This window comes from Spea bombifrons, chromosome 3 (assembly GCF_027358695.1).
Source record: "Spea bombifrons isolate aSpeBom1 chromosome 3, aSpeBom1.2.pri, whole genome shotgun sequence".
NCBI lineage: Eukaryota > Metazoa > Chordata > Amphibia > Anura > Pelobatidae > Spea > Spea bombifrons.
Window position 1 is genome coordinate 88,900,479 of NC_071089.1, and position 6,571 is coordinate 88,907,049.

The 6,571-nt window shown below is 38.3% G+C and overlaps 1 protein-coding gene across 1 annotated transcript in view; it reads right to left on the minus strand.

The window, feature by feature from the left end:
- Window positions 1-5,373, minus strand: part of LOC128483435 (neuroligin-1-like) — a 91,095-nt gene extending 85,722 nt beyond the window's left edge. The window contains exon 1 of the mRNA XM_053459636.1: window positions 4,939-5,373. The gene's annotated coding sequence lies outside the window, so the exon portion shown is untranslated. The remainder of the gene's footprint in view (window positions 1-4,938) is intronic.
- Between the last annotated feature and the right edge of the window lie 1,198 nt (window positions 5,374-6,571).

Here is a 6,571-nt window from a genome sequence, read left to right on the forward strand (position 1 = left end):
AAAAATGAGCCCGGTCCTTAAGGGGTTAAGCATAAGCTTTCAGGACTTCCGAGATCTCCTTCAAATGGTGGCTCTAAGGTGCCTAAAAAGCTTGTAAAGTTTTCCACATTGGCCCAATAAAAACTACCCCCTTCAGCTAAAGACTCCTTTTTTTGGACCATTGTGGCTTTATCCATTTTCCTTATAGGATTATAGAAATAAGTTAAGCAGCTCATGTTTGTCTGTGACTGCCCCTAATATTTTTACACAAATGAAAACTCTGTATGAAGTTCAAACCTGTTTTCCACTGGTGTAAATCACTTCAAGATCACCTTAAACTTTATGGAAGAGCCCCTAAGAGTTATTACACATATGATTCAAGCATTGCAAATAACCAACCCCAAAACAGGGTTACAGTGTTACGAAATCTGCTGGCGCTATATAAATAAATGTAATGTAAAGGCCTGCCCATAGGCTAGTCCTTACCAAGGAACATCTTAATCATATGTTAAGAGGCCAAAGCAAGCTTATTATGTCTGCAATGCTCTCTGGTTGTATAGGACCACAGGGCAGAGAAAGGGAATGAACCCACCTGCCTGAATCATTTTGCCTACACAAGTCAATGAGTCCAAAAGGTTTTAGGAAAACGACACGCTGAAACATAATAAACTAAAGTGTGCTGTTTAAAAATTAACCTATAGCCTAGAAATAATCAAATTAAAACACCTAAAAAATCAGAAACGCTTGAACCCATTTTAATTAGTATAGCCATACTTCCAAAATGATATAGGTTTCAAAATCTGTAAAACATTATTGATTAGCATTTTAATGAAGTCCAGAACTCCACAGTTATTTGGCAAGGCCTCACCATTTTTCATACCCACCACATATAATAGCACAGATATGCTACGAATCAATAGAGTCCGAATCCTTGACACAACCCATTTTGTGATTTAACGGTTTCATAATATCTTGTCCAACCTTTTTCTTTTTTTTTTTTTTCCCTTTATTGGCAGAGAAACCTGAACAGCTTAGACATTTTAGACATTCTCACATTTTTATTTTTGCTCTGAGCTAACAAAGCTAAAGGAGCTGCAAAAAAAAATTGCTACAGTAAATGAATTGATATTAATTGAAATATAAATGAAATGGCATCACGCTGTTTCTGCATGAGGCAGCTCACTGGAAGTCACAGGCTGAATGTGTCTGCTGACTCCGACTTCTGCTCAATAGCTTTGTGCCATTCTGCCTTTTTTGCACTTCTCTCCCCTTAACCGAAACATTTCCTCTAGTCCTAATTATGCTTTGCTTTTTTATATAACTGCCGCATCTGGCAATCTCTTTTTTTTTCTGTCTATTCCTTCTGTCTAAGCCTCTAATTTCTTGTCTATTACTCCAAATACAGAAAATCTGTAACACACATCTTCACTCCAGCAAGAACAGACTCATTGTCTCAGTACTGTTTCTCAAGGTTGACCTCCCTTTTATTATTTTATCTAATCTCAATTTCTCCTTTAATCTGTGTTTACCAGGGTTGTGAAGTTTTTCACCCTCCTCTGCTTTTATCATTAGAATTAAGCACAAACAATTAACTCATTTTTATTACCCTACCCCAAGCAATCAGTATGCAACTCATGATTTCTCTGTAGAGATTGAGACCCAACCAAATGTCATACTTGTTAGTACAGCTTTGCAAAGCAGGTTCACTTTGATTTTTAGTAACTAGGGGATAAAATTAGACACAATATGAAATTTCAGCCAGTAAAAGAATTGAATTCAATTCTCTAAGCTAGCGCTGGAAAAGACATCTCGATAATGTCTTCAAGCCCATTGGGAACTGTCACAGACGGCAGGCCCATTAACAGTATGAGGTAAATGATATAGTAATGCCTTATTATACACACGCAGATGTCCAAAAATTGGACACTGGACATCTTAACAACTTGTTTTAGAAGCCATAAAGTCAGATAAATTACACAAGAAATACAATAGCGGAAAATCTTAAAAAAAATATGGTAGATATTGTAATATTTTCTAATTTAGCTCAGAATATGATATGGTATTCTACAGGGAAACATGGATCTATGATCTGTGATACATGGAATATATCATATAATATATCCATGTAAAATATAATGGGTAATAAAATCCAGCTTGTAGAGTCAATGGAAGGGATCCCTGGGAACTCTATGATGAAAGTCCATAAAAAGATGAACAGCTAGAACAACATGTCACATGCGATGTAGTTTTTCATAAAAATATTGTAGCTGCAAATTGAGACAATTAAAATCTATATAGTAAAGAGACATTTGTGGTGTTGTATACTGGTGCTCACTTTGTCCCAGTTTTTTAACACAGCACTTTGATAAATTATACCATAGGCTGGGAATAGGCTTCGCAAACAGCTGCATCCTGTTAGATGTAGTCAAGTGAATGTGAAACCATGATCTGTATGGAGGGGAGACATTCACTAGAGCAGAACAGACAAGCGTCACCATTGAAATGAGCATATCCTCACAGCCTATAACCCCCAAAAATGTTTGATTTGGACATGAGGGGAATTTCTATTTTATATTAGACAGTGAACCCACGTTGTGATGTAAATATAGAATGAAACGGGTGGAGCCAGTGCAAAATGCCTCAGTTTAATTCAATTTATAAGGGATTCATTTTCTTACATCTCCACGCTTCTTCTAGTCTGCTGCCCTTGCTTTTGGGAAGCTATGTTTACATGTTAGCTGAATCTCAAAACATAGGGTACTTTGGAGAGAGATTAAAGCAAGTTTGTAGACCTGAAACAACGAATCGATAAAATCGATAATAATCGATAACGGGAATCGTTGTCGACGATTTCCGTTATCGATTAATCGAGTGATCGATTTGTCGTTGGAGCGCTCGGCTCCTTTCACTTACCTCCGCCAGCGTTCCCCCGTTTCTGCTGCAGAGCTCTGTAGTGTCCGTCTGCTTGAAGTTACGTAATGACGGATGTGACGCGCGTGAACGATGAAGATTTGAATAAAGTTTTGCGGTTGAACGTTGTAAGTGGAACGATTCGGTAGCGGAGGTACGTATGGAGAGAGAGAGAGAGAGAGAGAGAGAGAGAGAGAGAGAGAGAGAGAGAGAGAGAGAGAGAGAGAGAGAGAGAGAGAGAGAGAGAGAGAGTGAGTATGATTGCCGGGTGGGAAACTGATGGGGCAGAGTGTGGGTGGGTGCAGGGCATTTCATTAAATTATTACATATTGTTTTTTTATCCGATTAATCGATTAATCGAAAAAATAATCGGCCAACTAATCGATTATTAAAATAATCGTTAGTTGCAGCCCTACAAGTTTGTTTCAACATCTTGAAAAGAATCTGGATACTCAAACAATACCCAAAACACCATTGGGTATATTAGATAATATTAATGTATATATTACTTTCATATAAGTAACAATAACAGAATAGTATACAATATACAAATAAAAATTAAAAAAAAGATTCTGTGCTGGAATTTTACCAAAAGATCAATTAAATAAAGGTTCACTTGTTTGTCACTAAGTCATCAGAAAGGTCATTAACAAAATGAGTGTGTTTCTGGAAACCCGTCCATACAGAATAAGTACATTAGGAGATAAACATATTAAAATAGTGATTCAGGAGGAAAAAGACACATGTTCATCAAGTTCAAATCCTAGGTTTGAAATTCTTATGTTCAAGTGATTTGATTGTGATCATCAACCATTTCAAGAAGCAATACCAGCTTCACCTTGTGAATGGTAATATGGCAAAACTATGAATGGGTTTTTGGTGGACACTTCTCCTTGTTCCCTAAAGACTGGTGTCCTACTATGTCTTCATAACAACCTCACATCACCACCACCAGGTTTTGGCAGGCAGAGTTGACAGTAAGGTTCAATAATTAAGCATCAGTTCTCTTGCAGCAGAATAATGAAACCAAATCATCTTTCTGGTAGACAGCACTTCCATAATCCACAGGGTAAGAGGTTGTTACAATTAAAACAATCATACAATAATAATAAAAAATAGTTCCTGGGTTCTCTCATTAGTCTGAGAAGCATTTATCCATTGTCATATTGTGTACTTTCTGCACTGAGCCATATATTCTAAATCTATTTAATCTGATAAACCTCAGACATGTCCCTCCACACCTTTCAACTGCTATTGTTAGTCTTCTGAAATACCTAACAATTAGATTTGAAGACAACACATACACCCTCTCTTCTCCATGTCCATTTCCACTGTGGTAGATGGCTGCAGGAGAAATAAAAGGCAGACTCTAGCAACCTTACAGCGTATGAGTTGTTTCAAATACAGTTCCATCAAGAATAAAAATATAGACCTATTAGCCCAAATGTTAATTTGCTTTTATGAAAATATAGCCCTTTGCATAAGCTTAATTGGTTTGTTCTCTTCACATTATCTATTGGGTTTTCGACTTTGTAGCATCAGCAATGTCACAAAGAACATATCAGCCTGGAGTATTATTTATTTTTAATTCACTGAGCAGAGTTGACCAGAATTACTTTAATATATTTAATATATTTTAAAGGTCAAGGTATTCCCTGAACCTACTGCAAATGAACCAGGCAGCCACACAAATAGAGAAGACCTTTACCTTACTTCCATCACTGACTAGTCCTCTGAGGGTATTAAATCCATACATTAATTTTAATATAAATCAAGACTGTGTGGTCAATTACTTTAGATGCATAGAACAGTTTAGTGCAAATGTTGTTGCCATATAATATATACAGTCTACTCAGAAACAAAATGCACATAAGATGTTTGCTATTGTAAAAAGGACATATTGATTGATTAAAAGCAAGTCTCTTGGCAATTGTTAAAATTAATGAAACAATTAAATAGCTGGAGATAGGGAAATCAGACTAAAGTTATTTATAGGACTGTCAATTAGAATTTACAGGGCTTCATCAGAGGACCATAGATCTGCCTTACCTTGTATATGTCCGAATCAGTGATCATAAATACTTGAGTTAGTCCTAATAAAATCGAAGCATTTTGCAGCACATTCTCTTAATGAATAGGAGCATTGTTGTTAAGGGAGCATCAGTACCCAGCAACAGCAGCAGCACCCAGGCTCAAATTTCTCAAACAGCCAGAAAATTAAGATCCATCAGAACAAAAAAAAACTTAAATCTCAAAAATAATCAGAAACAAGTTGATGTGCGAAAAGCCACAGATTCCGAGACTGTTTAAAAAGGAGAGATTCCCATAGAGATAAAAGTGTTTGATGGTGGTGGTGGTGGAGGGTCTTTTGAAAGATGCCTAGAAGGAGATATCCAGGATGAACAGGTCCTTCACCGGCTCCTGTCTGTAGAAGCTGGAGCAGAAGCCGCTGCATCCGCCTCCAGTGCCCATATATGGGCTGTGCTGCAGTTTACCCGTGAGTGGACGCGGTGGGTAGCGGTGGGTAGCGGTGGGTAGCGGTGGGTAGCGGTGGGGAGAGGGTGGTTTGCGTTCTGCGCTGGAAGCGCTGATGGGGGCTACGGGCGCTGGCTGTGCGCTTGGCCCGTGCGCACAGTGGAAGAAGCGGCAGCAGCAACACCAGCTCAGAACTCCGGTCCAGGACGTCACTTGTGACGTTAAGCAGCACCAGTTAGGTCTGTGCAGAGCACAGTGTGTGTGAGAGAGAGAGGTGCTGTTTACCAGAGAAAGTCAAGGGAATGATGCGCTTCATTAAACGCGATCTGGAAATATTTTAATGGAAATACACAGATTTTATTAACCAGCACGCATTGCAGTCTGTCACAGGCTAATATTAAGCTAAAGTATCAGTGATCTCATGCATTCGTTAGCGAAACATTGTAGTTAATCTTTTCAACAATAAAATGTTACATTTGGGAAACTGGGCTGACGAAATAAATAAAATCAGTTTATAAGCCCCCCGAACACCTGATGCTACAAAGTCATGTGATCACTTATTGTACAGATATAAGATAATGCTATTTGTCTCTGGAATAGCGGCTTGATATCTCATTCTCTGATAGGGCTGAATCTGATAGGGCTAGGTTTTTGTGTTATGTGGGTTATTTGGCTGTGTGTTTTGAGAGTATGTGAAAAAATAATCCACATTGGCCATATTATCTTGCTGAACCTCAATCTTAATTGCATGGAATGGTAGTGTCCCGAAAGCATACAAGCAGCCCATTAATCACTAAGTAGTGCTAATAATAACTTTGATGTCTTCTGCATCTGACCTTCTGGGGTAGATGAGGCAACTAGACCCAGCAGAAAGCCTAGTAAAACGGGACAGCCCAACTTTTATGACTCTTGAAGAACATTGCAGAAGCTTTACCTTGTGGTGCTCACTTACAAGGTTCAGTCAAGTTAAAGTGTCACATTAGCAATCAATGTGAGGAGAGGTTGCTCTGAAAGTGCATAAAAACTTCCAAAGGGCAAACTGCTGTTGAGGTCAGTACAATGTACGCTGAAGAGGTTTTCCAAAACCAAATCATTTTCATCTGAAGCAAGATCACGCAGACATAAAGTGACCACGCCATCAGAAGGTTGGTATATCAGGCTAGCATCATTACAGAATAGATCAAGATCTGCATCACAATTCAAACCC